The following is a 16,303-nucleotide window of genomic DNA, read 5'->3' on the forward strand; positions in this document are numbered from 1 at the left end:
GAAAAGGGTCGCACTATATATGCACTAAGTTCTTGCAATAGTTATCCTGCATTACTGCAGCAACTAACATCTATGTAGAAAAGATAAGCAAGAATTGAAACTATTGAAAGGCTAGAGGAAAAATTCTACATTAACATAAATTCATTCAAGCAATACTGGCTAAGTTCAATGCTGCTAAATAGAAATTACTCTATTTTGGTTTGGCTGCAGGAATAGTCAATGCAAGAATGTCTACTACAGCTAAAGAAGAAAACTAATCTTAACAAAGGCACAGGAACACTCACCAAGTGGGCCCCCTTGGATGAGTGATTCGAGGCTTCCCAAAAACAACTCTTAGTGCTCAAAATAACATATTTTTATTTATTGTTCTTTGGAAGTCATTACATGATTCAACATCAAAAGAAAAACAAAACACTTGTAACTTTATTTCTAAAATCCTCTGCTCTCTTTTCTCTCTTTTCTATCTAACCTCCAAAAAGAGATAAGACCTTTATTTAAAAGAAAATAATTACTTCCTATTACACAGATCACGCCAATTAGAAGAGGTGGATAACTAATCAAGAAAGGAAACAACTGGAGTTAAGTCACCGATAATGTGGATCTAAACTAAACCATAGTCATAACACATTGTGGTGGTATTTTCAACACTAATGTCTACTTGAGCAAGACATTAGTAAACATTGCACAATTAATTTTCCTTTGCCATTCCTTATGCTCATCAACATTTCTGCTGATTCAATCTTTCAGTCTCCTCCTTAAATATCTCCTACAACAACTGGCACAATAGGAGATCCTTCCCAACATCATCAATTTATTCCTACAATCTCAAAAAAAAGAACATACACATAAATTTTAATTAATCAAAACATCTATTAATTTCAAACATGATATTGCCTAAACAATCTGCATGGCAACAAAAATGAATAACATGGCTAAAGGAATAAATTGGCAAAGACAAAACATGTTTTAATAGGTTCAAGCTAACAATATGATATACATATAGTAAACTTCTGATACCTCATTACTACTATGTAAATCAAAATACGAGAAAAACTTAAGAGTTCTGAGGATAAAAATATGCTAATGCATGAACTCATCATTGAGCAGTTTGCAATTCCATAACATTTGTCATCTTAGAATCAGTCCTAGCACTCATCAATGCTTCGTTAGCCCTAATATTGCATTCAACTTCCTTTATCTCATCTGAAATTTAAGGTCTAATTGGAGGAATGGTATACTTGTTTTTGGTACTAGTATAGTAAGATTCACCAATGCATCTTAGATGACACTCCATGTGGCTCTTCCAAATAGAGCAGTTGGTACCATAAAATCTTATACTCTCCTTCTTGTAAGCTGCCATCCCGGATCACCTCAAGAAATTAAGCTTCTTTGGAGGAACCTACTCTGATACCAATTGATGAAATAGATTTGACTTCAAGAAGATAACTAAGAGGGGGGTGAATCAGTTGTTTCAAAAACTTACACAATTTAAACTTATTCTCTAATCTAATAATTAAGCATGAAAGAATAGATCAACAACACATCAAGAACACACATAACACTAATACTTTTGATGTGGAAAACCTAGTAAAGGGAAAACCATAGTGGTAACACACCCATAATATGAGTATACTCTGTTAGAAGTATAGAAGTATTACAATGGGGAATGCACATGCATTTAAGGATACTACCTAGAGCTCACTACTCAAAAACAGGAAGGTCTACAAACCAGGGAAGAGTTGCTATCTTACAAATAGATTCAGATTACATCCAGAAGTAATGAACTAGCAAATAACATCTCATTAATGCCTGATTACATTTTCGGTTAAGAACATAACAACTTTCATTTCCTTCTTCACATCGCTTCTTTTCTTTCGAAATATGTACATTATTCACACATATATTCACTCACTCATCCACAATACACTCAATTACAAAGATATTACATTTATTTATACATTACATCAACCTATCTCTCCAAGGTTGGCTGAACACTCACCACCTAATTACAAAAATATAACCACAGACAATAAAATATCACATGGGGACCAATCAATGTTAGCCAAGAAATAACACGGACCCAAATCATACACCTCAAACATGAAACACCTCCAAGAACTATGCATCGCACATTAGCAACATGTTACAAGCATCTGATCGGCCAAAAATATGAACACTAACACACTAGAGAACATCACCAATTATAGGCTAAATGATCAATGCGGACCACCAACACAAAAGGCACACGATCCACAAACATCCACAAGCATCATGAATTACCACCACAACATCCACATCAGCACAAATTACTAGAATCACATCATCATCATATTGAACCTCAAGAACACAAACTACAATGACTATCAACCTGAAAAAATAACTTGTGAAGCTCAAAATAATGAACCACTTGAACTGAGGATACACACCAACATCCCAAACATTCTTCCAAATCCACAGATTAAGATATTACAATGTGGAGCAATGCAGATCAAAATAATGACACTCTGTCACCACTGAACAATTGAAAAACCAACTCCAACACATATACCCATAACTCACTCAAATCTTCATACGAACCTCTAAGAATTGCACTGAATCATCTATACACAATCCTCTACAAACCCTTTATGCTTAACAAACCAACTCACTGAACTTCACGTCATCATTGTCATGGATAGAGAAATATGTAGCATAGTACCAACAATCTCTAGTAGTCCATTGTAGGAAAGATGTATCCATAGGACATCATATTTGATAAGGTGCTTATTTTAGGAATGATATATTCATCCAGGCATGTTTCCTAATAAAGATTCTAAAATAGATAGGTAGTTGATTGGTAAGGTTGTAGACTATCTTGATAGTTTATTTATTGATCCATGATTTGGGAAGCTCATTGTTTTGATTGTATTTGTTCAAAGTGTCATTGATTACCAAAAGACAATTTATTATAGATTTTAGATTTCTAAAAAATAGTTTTATTTTTATTTTTTTTATGTTTTTAGATTTTAAAAGTTTTCCAATTGTTTTTTGGTTTTTAAAGTTTTTCAATTTTTTTGGATTTTACTGTTATCACTATTTAAGAAATGGGTTTTCTTTTCCCATAATTGGCTAAGTTTTCAAAATTTTGAGTCAGGTATGCTATTAACTGCTTCAAGTCTGTGTTAGGTCTTTAAGGGTTTAGGGTTTTTAGTTTTAATTGCTCAAGTGTCTGATCTAAACCCTCTAGTTTCTATTCCTGCATTACTTTATTCACTTAAGTAGTAGGTCTTGGGGTCATGTGAAGTGTCCCCCCTTGTTATTTACCTAGGCGATCGTTAAATAATTGTTAAAAATCTATGCCTTATGCCTTTTTCCTTCTAATGTTGTCGGGTCTAGTAAGTGTCAAGCAACTTCCAAATGAATCTATGACTTTAGGTATTTCATTAGGCGAAGTTGCGGGTGTATTGAGCTATGCAAAATAGCAAAAGGAAAAAGTATGTCCAACTGTGTGCATTGGATCTAGTTTAACAAGACTCCATCTCACTTTAGATCTAATGGCTTGTGTTGATTCACAGCCAAAATGAGTGAGTGAATTACCTTTCATGAAATGGTGAAAAGGTTTGGCTGGACCCAGCGATGAAGACTTTCCCACGGCTAAAAGGAAACCAAGTTTAAAAGGAATCGACGGTTCACATTGTTTCGCGGCTGATAGATGCTCACATGTTATGCTCTATGAAACAGTGAAAGGTTTTTTTGGGCCCACGAAAAGGAGGTTTATAAGAAGCATAACGGATGTGCAAGTTCTCAAAAATCTAATGGTTAGCGCAGTTTTGCAGGAGGAAGATGCTCGAAAGATAGATTTTGCAAAGCAGCGAAATGACATGGCATTCCAAGAAAGCAATCCAGTTGGTTGAGATGGCAAGTAAGATAATGACACGTAGCCAAAAATCCAAGTGGTCAGCGAATTGGATTTAAGGTCTAATGGGTGGGTCCAAGAAGATGAGTCATGCTATGGGATAAGAAGTGACCTGGCAGATACAGGTGGCAAGGATGAGGTGGATCCCGATGTTCTCTCATAGCGAATAAGAAGTTGACATGTCAGTTCAGGAATGACTAGACACCAGGTGGATAAAGCTGAGTCAGACAACCCACGTCTGCTAGAGTCAAGTAGGTTGTTAAGCATCAAGCAAGTTTGATATGATCTAACGGTTCATGTGAATTCATGAAGGTAAGATGCTGGTGTTTTAAGGTCTGCGAAAAGGTGAAAGAGAAAGTAGGCCCAAAGAACAGATAAAGCATAAAGGTAAAAGAGGATCAACTCTGTTTTGATCCAAGGATTCTCATTGATTCATGGCTACAAATCAACCGAGGATTAAGGCCTACGAAATGGTGAAAGAGAAAGAGAGTTTCTTGCTAGCATGACGTGGAATGACAGCTGTTACTTCTTGTAAAGCTTGATGGTGATGTGTCGATTGACATGTAGTTTCAAAAGGTGATTAATGGCCCACCAAGGTGTAACTAGTAGTTATATGGGAAGTAAGACACGTGGTTGACTCTGAAATAAACCCGAAGATTTTTCTAGGGCTAATGGCCGAATGCCACGTGCCATTTGTTAACCGGTGAATAAGTGGGGTAAGCAATAAAGGTCTCACTTAAAAGATGGTCATCTCAAGATTGATCCAATGCTTCTCGTTGTTTCATGGCCCAAAGATGCAAGTGGATTAACCCCTGTGAAATAGCAAAAAATTGTTAGCCATCAAGATGAGGCACGGTTAGTGAAAAAGTTGACAGTCCTGGTAGGAGTTAAAGGTCGGGCAGTTAGAGTTTCATCTAATGCTTGGCGTAGCTTCATGAAAGGAAAATACTCGAAGGATAAAGCTTGCAAAATGGTGAAAAGAGGTGGGGCCAAGATGCAAAGGCAAAGAGGTTAAGATAGTGTAAAGACCAATCAAGTCTCATCTGATCGGACGGCTAGTGCAATTTTGTTAAGAGAAATTATGAGGATGTTATTCTCTGCGAAATGGCGAAAGAACGAAAAGGAAAAAATACAGGAATGTTATGACCCGTTGGAGTGAAATTTTTGAATTCTTTTATGAATTCAATTATGAAGGGATGGCCGAAGCATGCGGTATCAATGTCGTAGTTAAGAGCCCGACTATCGTATATGATTTCGCATCAATTGAATGAAGGCATCATTTTGAAGAGTTGTTGTAGAGAAGTAGTTGCAGAGTGAATTTCTTTAGTTGCAGAGCAGATTTCTTCAAGCCAAAAACAGGTTCTCTTGTACTCTTGCTTGGCAATTACCTGACAAGGTGTTTTAATTGGGTTTTGATTTGTTACAGAGTAGTTGGGGCTAGTAATTAAATTGCTTGCATAGTTTTTAAGATGGCACCTAAGAGAGAACTCTCAAGAAAGGTTAATTACTAGGATAGGGCTATCTATGATGATTTCCTAGAATAGTTGACATTGTTAACTAATATGATAGCAAAGGTAAAGGAATTAGTGCCAAGAGATCCTCACCTAAAAATAGGAAAAGGATTATATGATAAGGGCAACTGGCTAAGAGACCCTCAAATTGGGTTGTCTAGGTTGGGCTTATTTAAGGTTGGATTTGGCATGAGAAACTCCCTAGACCCAATGAATAGTATCTGGGAGCTGGATGTAGGAAAATTGGTGGTCCCTGGAGTATTCATGGATGTGGATCTCCTAACTCAGATTGCACACAACTATGACCCAATCACAAGAAATGTTAAGGATATAAGTGGGAAAACCCTCATTGAAATAAATTATGAGGAGTTCAGAAATGCTTTTGGGCTTACTGAATTTACCAATTTTTTAGAGCCTATTAATTTTAAATCACTATCTCAAGTTTACAGTGTGCAGAGGAACCACCTTAGAAATGGGCCTCTCAAAGAATTCTTTGTGAAGATAGGTGGATTAACAGTTGTAGGACCTAACACTGAGGAGCCTTTCTCTTTAAATTTGTTTACCCTTAGGGCCAAAGGAATATACTGGTCACTCTGCCAAATTTTAGGAGAAGATGCCGAGGCAAATATGCAAACTCATTACATGTTAATGATGGCTCAAATTTTGAACCCTTCTTTGGCAGTGACTTTTGATTATGCTTCCTTTATCACTGATTCTATCCATGAAGGACTGATAGGAATAAAGAATGAGAAAGTGGATAGGCCTTTTGGATGGTACTCCCTCTTTATGCATTTATTTTTATTCAAGGGTGGTGACTATTTTGCAAGTGGAATGGATATTGGGAAAGAGAAAGATGGAGAGAAGATGCCAGTGCAAGTATGGAGTACAGTGTTGTCATGGGATAGAGAAGATGCAAGCTTCTTAAAGTTTGATAAATTTTTTGCATCTAAGATTAGGACTCTTATCTGTTTAGAGAATCCAAGAGTCCCTAAGGTTCTTTTGGAATTCATTAGGCCAAAAGAGTTTGCTAAGAATGTTAAAATTGTCCACAATTGGGGTGGTATTTACTTATACCCTATCTCCACAGTTTTCAGAGTATATGGTTTCAAAGGCACTCCATCCTTGTCGCCCTATCAAGTCCCTCTTAAAGTGGGAATTGCAGAGATCCTTAGACAAATTGGTAGTGTGCAAGAGGCAGAGTTAACAGGCAGAGGTAAAGGGACCATTTTCCCTTCAGTTACCATACCACATCAATTTGTGATAATTAAAGGAGGTTGGAAGTGTTTTGAAGATTTCCTTCAACCATACCATTTATCAACTATAGTATCCTGGTGTACTGACCCTGAAGACTTCTTCAACGACATGTTCAGAAGAGGGTAGTATGCAGAGGTAGGCCCCACAAATTCCAATTTCCTGAAGACCTCATTAGGAATGAGTTTTATTTAGATGAGCAAGAGCTGAGGAAGGAAAAGTGGGTGGCCTACAAAAAGGCTTTAGACTTTGTGCACCAATTTGACACTAGCTATGACCCTTTGTCTAGATTTCACTCCTTTGAAGAGAAGATAAAGTTCTTAATTCTTTGTTTTGAGGAAGTGATGCAAACATTGAAAGAAAAGAGGGAGGTTGTAATTAAGAACAACCCTGAGAAAGCAAGACTGGTTCTGTAGTCACATAAATCTGTCCACTTAATTAAATGAATATTTAATATTTATTTGATTATTTAACCATCAATTAATAGTTAATTAAATTAATATATTTAATTAATTCATCTTAACCCTCTTCTCCTATTAATTAAATAAATTATTCAATTTATTTGATTTAATTCACTTAACCAAATTCAGACCATTAATTAAATAAATAAATCATATTTATTTAATTAAAATATTCTCTCACATTTAAATAAATTAATATTTATTTAAAACCCCCAAAATCCCACCTCACACATTTAAATAAATAAATCATTTATTTAAAATCACCTTTATCCTCCACCCACTTGCATTTTCCTACAAATACAAGTTGCACAATTATTTTAAATAAATAATTTATTTAAATCACCTTTATCCTCCACCCACTTGTATTTTCCTACAAAAGCAAGTTGCACAACTATTTTAAATAAATTATTTATTTAAAATCCTATTTATCCTCACCCACTTGAAACCTTTAATGGTTTCCCTTAAAGTATTCAAACTTGATGGCTTTAAAGTCTTCAAACTTGATGGCTTCCTTCTATAGTCTTCTTAAGACTTTAATGGTTTTCCTTAAAGTCTTCAAGCCTTTAATGGTTTCCCTCAAAGTCTTCAAGCATTTTAATGCTTTATCTTCAATTTTCTCATTTAAATAAATTAATATTTATTTGAATATTTATCCAAATGCAAATTACACCATTTAATTGAAATAAATGATTTTATTTTAATTGAAAATACCAAAATTTCTCCCACTTGCATTTTCCTACAAAATCCACTTGTATGCCTAAACCCCTTCTAGATTCTTCTAAACCCTTCCTAATTAGCCTAATCCATCCCCTAAATATTGTCACATTCCTAAGCAAATTGGAGTCACTTCTCAAAGACTCCAAAGTCTTTGAAAAACAATTAATGCTTTGTGTGTTCAACAAATTAACCCTCAAAGTCTTGGATAACCTTTGAAAGCTTTCAACCTTCAACCACTTAATCCCCAAAGTCTCCAATAACCATTAATGGTTAATTCAACCCTCCCACATGGTTAAAACATTTGTTTTGACTCAACCTCTACCCAACCCAAGGGTCTCATCAAGCCTTTAATGCTTTGACCATGATTATCTCTTAATCATTTGCACAAAGGTTTATCCTTGCATTAACTCCTAATCTAGTGGGTAATCCTAATTTAGGCTTGACCCTTACCTTCTAGATAACCATGAGGTCTCCTCAGGAATTTAATGCCTCCAACCTCTTCTCTCAACCCAATCTTATGTTGACACTTGTCACCATTTCATTGGTGCAAATTGTGCACATGGATCCCCAACTTTCAAGCTTGACCCTTGATTAAACCTTTCAATCCTGGCCATCCATTGCTCCATTTTTCCTATAAATGGAGCCCATTCCTTCATAATCCAGATCCTGAAAACTTGTATGCATTTAGGCTATAGACATTTTTAGAGAGCATTTAGCATAGCATAACTAAAATCTTGTCTTTTTGGTAAAATCAATCATTTTAGCATCAATAGCATAGTATTTAGCTTTTCATTTCATATTTGAAGCTTAATATTAAATCTCAATCCTCCATAAGCATCCATAGTGCAAAAAGCTGCTGAGAGCTACACTCATTTGGGACTTGGAGAGGAGAGGAACAAGGGAGGAGCAACTATGAGCATCTTGATTAGCTATTTTATTCTATGTTTATATGCTTTCTATTTCATGCTTAATATCTCTCTTGATATGCCTGTTTAGGATAATCTTTTGTTGCTAACACTAACGTTTGTTTCTTGTGCTCTTGTGTGTGTTGTCATCAAACAGATTTTCTAATCCTTTTTGCAGAGCATCATTTGGTGAACCCGACGTGAATCAAAGAGCAATCATTTTGAAGACTACTAACTTTTGAATGTTTTAATTGACACACAGGTCATTCTCTTGCATTTTTCTTCTCAATTTAGCACCTTCGCAAATTGATACTTTAACGCTATTGTCTATAATGTTGCTCTTTCATGTTAAATAGCACTTCTGTTTTCACACAGAGTAGAGCTATTGTAACAAAGAGTTGTAAGAAAATTCCTTGTAACCGAAAACCAAAAATTTTAGGCTTGTAGAAGCCCACCAAAACATGCAGATTTTTCTAACTAATTATCTTTTGTGCAGGTTTTAACTAACCCCTACAATAGCATTATTTTTAGCAATTTTAGCTTAGGAAATAAATTTGTTCATATTGCTAACTTTGTCTTTCAAGTTAGGATAAAATAAATTCATTTTCCTTTTGGGTTAAAATCAACTACACTTTCATTTGGAGTTTTAAAAAGAACCACATCTTTCGTTTGGAGCTCTAAAAAAGAATCACACTTGTTCAAAGTTAAAAAGAATCACAAAAACAAACACGCAAATTTTTATTTTTTTTGCAAAGTTAGGAACAAATTCTTTTGGTGCTTAAAATCAACAAGGCAAATTTTATTTCTTGCATCAAGATAAAACTTACAATCCACACTTCCATTTTTGGTGCACATAAAATTCACAATCAACTTGTCTCATTTTTAAAGCAATTTTACTTCATGCAAACGTGTTTTTCATTAAGTTGACCAGGATTTTCAAATTCTAGTTTACTCCAACAATTGCCTTTGAAAATTAAAAAGAACACCATGATTGTTGGAGCAACATCTCCAAATAGATAGAAAATCATTGCGATGACAAATTAAAAGGAACAAGTGAATTTTGTGTTTGGCACACTTGTGCAAAAGAGTTGGTCGAGTGGTCCTACCTCTAACACACACTATCCTCTCCCTTGGCTCTCGTGGTCCTAGGTGCAAGAGAAAAGTGTTAGTAATGCTCAAATTTTATCTTTTTAAGAGAGGCCTGCCAAGGGATCGATACTCTTGGGAACGACCTCGAGCGGTAAATCCTTCGAGCCGCTATAGAAATTAGGTGAGAGCGAAAGCTGTAGCCTTGGGTATAGCTGTTCCTACAGTGTAACTGGCCGAAAAGATAAATGGGCCCCACCACCAGTTACAAGGCTCTTAAGTGAGTCACTGTAGAATGAACTTATGTCCAAAAATATCGAACATGACTAAACACCTTTAAGTAGTAGCCCACCCGTTCTATTGATTGAGGATATTTGAGATATAATTTAGTGCAAGAGCATAGATGGTTTTGCTCCCAAGATACTCACCATATATATTTCCTTGAGTAGAAACATAGCTTTTTGAAAAGTCACTTGTGGCTTGATAAAAGTGGTGACTCCCCCATCATAGGGATCATCTATTTGTTATGCTCGTGCAAGACTTAGTATATCACATCCTTACCTGCCACGGCGGGATTCATAAGGTATGTAGTACCAAAGTCGAAGAAATATCAAGATGTGGGCTAAATTTATCACAACTGGCCATTTGACCTTAGGGATAAAAAATGTTTGAAGTGTGTTCGTTTTATAGACCTAGTGCAAATTGAGCCGACTTCAGGCTTTGGAACTACACCTTAAAATAAATCTAAAGGAAGGGTCAAAAACAAGTCCAAGAATTGGGTTGATCTAGACCCATACTCATTTGTGCCTTTGAGGCAACATTCTTGTGTTTGTGTGCTTTCTTTGTTTTCTTGTCAAGGAAAAATCAAAAAAATCAATCCCAAAAACAAAGTATTCATCCAACATTTCTCAAAAACAAACAAAAATACCAAGAACAAAGTACAAACAACAAAGAGACAAAATTTATGACCATTCTTCACATCTTGCGAAAGAAGAAGTGTCATCAGAATACCAACTTGAAAAGGAGACCATTAAGCTCAAAGGCTTTGATCAAAAGGAGGAAATTCTTCTATCTCAATAGACAAATTTTTGTCTCACATAGAGTCTTTCTACATCGCATGCGTCTATACCTTCAAGGTAAAACAAACGAGTTTGATTCAGAATCATTGAACCGCAGAGCTTTTATGCAATATAGAGCTCTAAGTTATCACAAAAATCAAGGAGGAAATATTAATCCCAACTTCTTCCCAAACATCTGTATCACCTACAACACAGCTCGAGAAGTGCCACCAACGCCTGAAAGGGAAGAAGTAGAGTTTGTTCCATTTGTAACACAAAGTTTTTATTGAAGTTGAAAACAAAACATCCATCATCTCATTCATACATCATTATTCCATCATCAATTCATCCCAAAACTCTCAAAACATTAAGAGGTTCTTGTCCCAAGTTCTCTTTTAGATATTGCTTGAAATCAAACACATCACATCACTTTTAGATTGTTTCTACATCTAGGATAAGCTCATCCTAAGAGACACATCTACGCAGGTTAAAACTAGTTCATGAGTGAATCCTCTCATTGCTAGGTAGTCAAAATCTGTAACACATCTCAGATTTCTCTACACCTTATCACATCCAAACTCCTCAAAACAAACAAGCAATTCAAAGAAGGAATTTCGGTTACATCTACCTTAAAGTGCTAGAGATCCCCATACAATACAAATTGCCAATCATCAATCTTTCATCAATAACTCATCATCATCTTCAATCAACTTCAACACAAACTTACAAACAAAATGGCTCAAACCCGATCGCGATCAAGGCAACGAGAAATAGAAATTGAGGAAGAAGAAGACAACCTCAATGAATTTCAAGAAGCACTTGGAGGAACTATAACTGATGAAAACCCAAGTACTCCCACTCCTTCAACAATTGAAAGGGCTCAGCATAACCCTCACTTCAACAGATTATTTGATGAAATATTAAGGAGCAATGCGGATGCTCACTTCTTAAAACTCGCTCTAGAAGGAGCCAAACTCCCCTCGGACTTTGATCTTGCCCAATTAAGACAAGCATCAGAAAGACAAAGTCGCCATGAGGAGGAAAGGGGTAGAAATCACATCAGATATAACATTCCTCGAGGTAACCCACCACCTCCTCCTCCAAACGAAATAGAGATGTTGCGGCAATAAGTCGAGAATCTCATCCAACAACTTCATAGTGGTGTTAAGACCAATCAATTCTCACTTAACGACATCTGTCCCTATCCTTTTGATAGGAATCTTTATATGCCACCCTTTCCACGCGGGTTCGAAACACCCAAATTTGAAAAATATAGAGGAAAGGGGGATCCCCGTGATCATGTCCGAGAATTTCATTCCGCTTGTCTTGAAGTGGCTTATGAGGACACATACCTAATGCGCCTTTTTCCCCAAAGCTTGGGAGGAACCACCACATCATGGTTTTCCCGACTACCAGGTGGCATTAGAACATTTGAGGAACTCATCCAGAAGTTCCTATCTCATTACTCTCATAACATTGAACGCGACATCACCATGGCTGATCTATGCAACACCAAACAAAAACCAGGTGAATTATTCTCAATATTCCTGCAACGATGGCGCCAAATGTCTAGCAGACGTTCTCTTCAGTTACCTGAACAAGAACTAGTGGAAATTTTCATTTCCAACTTAAACGAAGAAATGGAATTTCACCTGGATGTCAAAGACACAGACTCCTTTAACGATATGATCACCAAGGGTATAAAATGTGAAAGGGCACTCATCAAGAAAGGACTCATCAAAATCTTTAATGAACCAAAAGATGGTCCTCGCCCGCGCTTCAATAGTGATAAACCAAACTTCTGGAACAAGAATAAAAATATCGTCAACGATGGGGTTGTGGATGCTCGAACTATCCAAAATGCACAACCTATGGTTCGGTTTGCAGGACAAAATCCTTCACCTCAGAATAACACAAATGTTCCTCCTAATCAAGGTCGCATCACATCTCATGATGAACCAAGACCTCGTCCACAAAAACAAAAACGCACATACACTCCCTTAGGGGAACCCATTGAAACAGTGTTGCGACAACTCCTTTCTCAGAATTTGGTCACTCTACCTAAACTATCCAACTATGAGCCTCAGGTCAAACCAGCATGGTGGAGAGATACTGAACACTGTGAGTTCCATCAAGGAAGAGGACACAAGACAAGTAATTGTCACCGATTGAAAGATCTCATTCAGGATCTTATTGATCGAGGAGAAATTGAAATTGAAGGACATGACCCAAAAACAACCAATAATGATCATCTAATGTTCAAGAATCCACTTCCATCACAAGATCAAAGGGGTCCTTCCACTTCCCAGCGAGGCACTGATACCACTGATTATACACAGGTTGCGTATAATTACACTATCAATCATCTGTATGATGCCAATGAACAAGTTGCAACAATAACCTTCAAAAATCCCAACTCAAATTGCAATGTTGTTACGCGTCGCGGCAAAGTTACCATCAAGGCAGCTCCACAAGGCACCACCTCCATCCCAAAGCAGTACAATCTTGTGGAACAATTAGACAAAACCCCTGCGCTTATATCCATTTTAGAGCTTTTGCGCCTATCACCATCTCATAAAACTATCTTGGATCAAGCACTCCAAGAGGCGTCAGTTCCTGCAAACCTGAATATAGACCAATTTCAAGCCATGGTTGGAAATCTAAAGTCATCACCTTGTCTCACTTTTCCTGAAAGTGACAACTCTTCCTTCCAACAACCGCATAACGCCTCACTCCACATCGAAGGCTTTATTAACTAGCATAGGATCAAGCGAGTCTTGATCGATAATGGAGCAGGCCTAAACATTTGCACACTACAGTTGGTCACAGCATTGGGATATGCAATAGAATCAGTGGATCCTTGCAAGAAGATCACCATCAAGGCCTATGATGATGCAGAGTGTTCATCCAAAGGAGCTGTGGTACTACCAATCCGCGTGGGCCCTGTGGTAAAGCACATCATCTGTCAAGTTCTAGACCTTCCTCTACCATACAATCTATTGTTAGGAAGACCTTGGATACATGCCATGCAAGCCGTTCCATCTACCTACCATCAATGTATCAAGTTCCCACATAATGGTGCAGAGATCACAATCCTGGGCGATGCAAATCCCTTTGCTTTTTGCCATAATATCAGCCATCAACCATAAATTACTGTTCCTAATAATAGGGAAGCCATTTCCTCCACATCATATGTAAGTCCCGCCTCTCTTGCCAGTTCGAACACCACTATGCCCCAGCAAGAAAAGCTTAAGATGAAAGTAGTAGAGGAAGGTCCTGGAGAATACAACTTGAGTCAGCTCTTTTGTGTAGGGCAAATACCCACTTCTCCTAGAACACATGGTAAACCACAGTAGTTACTCTAGCAACCACTCATCACGCCTGCATGTGCTTTGACACCTTTCGTCCTTGGAAAGAGTCAAGAGGAAGAGACACAAGATGAGGACCTAGCAGAATGGATCTATAAAGATCCCATCACCACTGATAAACCACAAGTTACACTTCCTATGGAACAATATGGCAAAGGCCTCCTCATTATGCAAAGAATGGGATATGATGGTCAGAGTGCTTTGGGATACTGCAAACAAGGACGACATGAACCTCTATTGCCAGAATTCATGCCCAAAGATAATACAGGCCTAGGCTTTGAAAAAGAGATCCTTCCTAAACTCAGATTCAAAGGAAAACCCAACAAACCATTTTGCCCACCTACTGCAAAGAGGACACCTTTCATAATCAAAGCACCATCAAGCACTATCCCCACTGCCCCATCGAGGCTCATAAACCCACCGCAACTGTCACCAATGTCATTCATCCCACCCAATGAACTAGTAAACCCATGAGCAACACCATTTGTAGCAACCACTATATCCGAACCCGCAGCAGCATCTATGGTACCAGCAGTTCCCGCAGAAGCCATTGAGTCAACACTGCCGATACTCCCTATACCAGATTCCTTGATCCCCATCAACCTTCCTACAACACCAATCACTACAAAGATACAAAAACCAATCACACCTGCAGTATTCAACTCCAGCGACATCCCAGTATGGTATAGCAATCGGATGCTGGAGAGTGATTCAGAGACCGACTCACATGAGTGGGAATTCGATTCAGTGCAACTTAACACTTCAGATGAGGAAGACACATCACCACCTCCACCCCACAAAGACATCCCTGTTTACGGAGAAGCACAGATAAAGACCACTTGGGTACTTGAGCTGGAAACATCTTCCACAGACCCTACGTCTCATCCTACGCCTGATTCTGATAGGGAAAGTACCATCAACGACCTTCATCACACTGTCTTAACCCTCACTGATACATCTCCCGCACTTAACTTAATCGATGAAATAATGCCTATTATCCACCCTGAACTCATCGAATGGAACCAACCAAATCCCCCATGTCTTGACCTCTTCCAAAACGATGAGGCTATCATTGACTTTTTGGAATTAAGGGATAATCTACCAAGCGGGGATCACAAAGCTGGATTCGCCATTGAACTTAATAGCGCAGCATACTTCGGGGTGGATGCCAAACCCTTCAGCTGCAAAAATATAACATTAAAACATGGATCTTCCAGTGAAAACCACACTATGGCACTGTTTGATCCAACAAAAGTAAAAAGAAAGAGCGTATCCAACGGTGAAAACCTCTCTGAGGCACTTGAGGATGAAGGGTTTGACATTCTCCCTGCTAGTACACAACAGGAACGATCGACGATTCTCATTGAGGAGACTAAAGAATACAATGTGGGGACTCCTGAAAACCCTCATATCATACATTTGGCATCTCTTCTCACTCCAGAGGAACAACCTCAATTTATAGAGTTCTTCCAACAGCGTCAGATCAACTTTGCATGGTCATATGCAGACATGCCTGGGCTTGATCCTGATTTAGTCATGCATCATCTCACAGTAGCAAAAGGAGCCAAACCTGTCAAGCAGAAGCTTCGTAAGATGCATCCTCAGATTGTCGTGCTAGTCAAAACAGAACTCAAGAAACTCCTGGATGTTGGTTTCATTAGACCAATTGATTATGCAGAATGGATCTCCAACATTGTACCAGTTGGCAAACCAAAAGGGGGCATCTGCATTTGTACAGACTTCAGAGATCTGAATAAGGCATGTCCTAAGGATGACTTCCCTCTACCAAATATCGACATCATAGTAGATTTGACAGCAGGACATGCCATGCTTTCACTCATGGATGGCTTTTCGGGATACAATCAAATAAAGATCGCACCAGAGGACCAACATAAGACAGCCTTCACATGTCCATGGGGCACATACTGCTGGAATGTAATGCCTTTTGGTCTAAAGAATGCAGGAGCGACCTATCAAAGAGCAATGACCACCATCTTCCATGACATGATGCATACTATAATGGAAGATTATGTGGATGATTTACTAGCAAA

The sequence above is a fragment of the Cryptomeria japonica genome, chromosome 7 (genome assembly GCF_030272615.1).
Source record: "Cryptomeria japonica chromosome 7, Sugi_1.0, whole genome shotgun sequence".
Classification (NCBI taxonomy): Eukaryota; Viridiplantae; Streptophyta; class Pinopsida; order Cupressales; family Cupressaceae; genus Cryptomeria; species Cryptomeria japonica.